At 45.3% G+C, this 2,468-nt stretch overlaps 1 pseudogene; it reads left to right on the top strand.

Annotated features, from left to right (window-relative positions):
* Positions 1-1,347: 1,347 nt before the first annotated feature.
* Positions 1,348-1,465, top strand: LOC124791202 (annotated as a pseudogene).
* The last annotated feature ends 1,003 nt before the right edge of the window (positions 1,466-2,468 follow it).

Raw genomic sequence — 2,468 nt, 5'->3', positions numbered from 1 at the left:
CCCCACCTCCTCCCTTTCCTTGAAAGGATACAGATCCTGTCCACCTCCCGTAAACTCGATCCTCCTCACCCGCTTGTCTCACCCATCCTCTCCCACCTCCGTCCACTGCCACGCCTGTATTCCCACGTCCCACCCCGGTCTCCATCTCTCCACCCTCCTTACCCTCTCCCAAGGTGGCTTCCGCCAGCTCCCCCTCCCTGATGATGTCCTCCTCCCCTCCACTTCCTGTGTCTTCCACCCCCCCCCCATTCCTCCTCTCTTGGGAGGTCCACGGACTTGTACACACTCAGTGGACATTCGCGCGCCGGAGATCATCGCCATCAGTGTCTAGTGTGTGTGCCTTCGTTTTGTGTTTAGTGTTCTTTCGCCGTCATGCCACCACTGTTCACCTGTGCCGTCGCAGTCGTCCGTGTTTTGTGCGCCGCGTCCACAGGTTTTAGTGTTTTTTCATGCCCAGCGTGAACGGCTTCGTGTATATTGTTTTTCAGTGTCTACAGTTTTTTACCTGCCATATGTCTTGTATCATCTGTACCTCCATTATGTTTTATATTGTATCACTCTCGGCTGAAGAGCAGCGTATTATGCCGCTGACAGCCCACCTTTGCACAAGGTGTCTAAAATAACAATAAAGAAAAAAATTGTTTTTCTAGCGAAGTGAGTATGCAGGATTGCTAGACACAACAGACTTCAATGCGGGATGCTTAATAGTTTCCACAACGAAACTTTGTCTCGAAAATGACAGAAAATCTAAAGAGATTATGTTCGTATGTAAAGTATGCAAGCGGCAGTTGGGCGATAGCAATGAAAACACTGTTGATGACAGTGCTGCCAAAGCAGATTTACTAAATATAGCCTAAAGAAATTTCTTCACCAAAGAGGACGAAAAAAATATTTTCAGAATTCTAATGAAGATCAGCTACAAACATGAGTAACTTAGAAGTAAATATTCTCAGAGTAGTGAAACATGTCACTTAATAAAAGCAAATCCTCTGGTCCAGACAGTAAACCAGTTAGGTTCCTTTTAGAATATGCTGATGCAATATCTCCTCACTTAACAATCATATACAATCGCTCGCTCGACGAAACATCCATTGGAAAGATGCACAGGTCACACCAGTATTCGAGAAAGGCATTAGGAGTAATCCGCTAAATTACAGGCCTATATCATTAACACCAGTTGTGTTCGAACATCATGAATTACCTGGAAGATAATGGTCTATTGACAGATGGTCAACACGGATTAGGAAATATCGTTATTATGAAACACAACTAGGTCTTTACTCACAAGAAGTGTTGAGTGCTATTGACAAGGAATTTCAAATTGATTCCATATTTCTGCATTTCCAGGGCAACGGCCTTGCCGCAGTGGATACACCGGTTCCCGTGAGATCACCGAAGTTAAGCAGTGTCGGGCGTCGTCGGCACTTGGGTGGGTGACCATCCGGGGCGCCATGTGCTGTTGCCATTTTTTCGGGGTGCACTCAGCCTCGTGCTGCCAATTGAGGAGCTACTCAACCGAATAGTAGCGGATTCAGTAAAGAATACCATCATAACGATCGGGAAAGCGGTGTGCTGCCCCCTCGCCTCTCCTATCCATATCCTCCACTGAGGATGACACGGCGGTCGGATGGTCCCGGTAGGCCACTCGTGGCCTGACGACAGAGTGCAAAAATTTCTAAATGTCCATAAGGCTTTTGGCACTGTACCTCAGAAGCGGCTTGTTATTAAGTTGCTTGCTTATGGAATTTCGTCGCAGTTATGCGACTGGATTCGTGATTTCCCACCAGAGAGGTACAGTTTGTAGAAACCGATTGTAAGTCGTCGAGTAAAATAGAAGCGATTTCTGGCGCTCCCCGAGATAGTGTTATAAGCCCTCTGCTGTTCCTTGTCTACTTACATATAAACGATTTAGTAGACAATCTAAGCAGCCGTTTTACGTTGTTTGCAGACAATACTGTCTTTTACGGTCCAGTAAAGTCATCAGAAGATCAAACCAAACTGCATAACAATTTAGAAAATATATCTGTATGGTGCAAAAATTGGCAGTTGATCCTAAATAATGAATAGTTTGAGGTCATCCACATGGTGCTAAAAGGGATCCGTCAAACTTCGATAACACCATAAATCAATCGAATGTAAAGGGTTAAAACTCATATAAATACCTTGGAATTACAGTTACTAACAACTTAAATTGGAAGAACCACATATATAATACAGTGGGGAAGGTGAACCAAACACTGTGATTTATTGGCGGAACACTTAGAAGATGCAGCAGATCTACTAAAGAGCTAGCCAGCCGAAGTGGCCGTGCGGTTAAAGGCGCTGCAGTCTGAAACCGCAAGACCGCTACGGTCGCTGGTTCGAATCCTGCCTCGGGCATGGATGTTTGTGATGTCCTTAGGTTAGTTAGGTTTAACTAGTTCTAAGTTCTAGGGGACTAATGACCTCAGCAGTTGAGTCCCATAGTG

Source organism: Schistocerca piceifrons, chromosome 3, assembly GCF_021461385.2.
Source record: "Schistocerca piceifrons isolate TAMUIC-IGC-003096 chromosome 3, iqSchPice1.1, whole genome shotgun sequence".
Classification (NCBI taxonomy): domain Eukaryota; kingdom Metazoa; phylum Arthropoda; class Insecta; order Orthoptera; family Acrididae; genus Schistocerca; species Schistocerca piceifrons.
The sequence above is the reverse complement of the archived record's forward strand: the minus strand, read 5'-3'. Positions and strand labels throughout refer to the sequence as shown.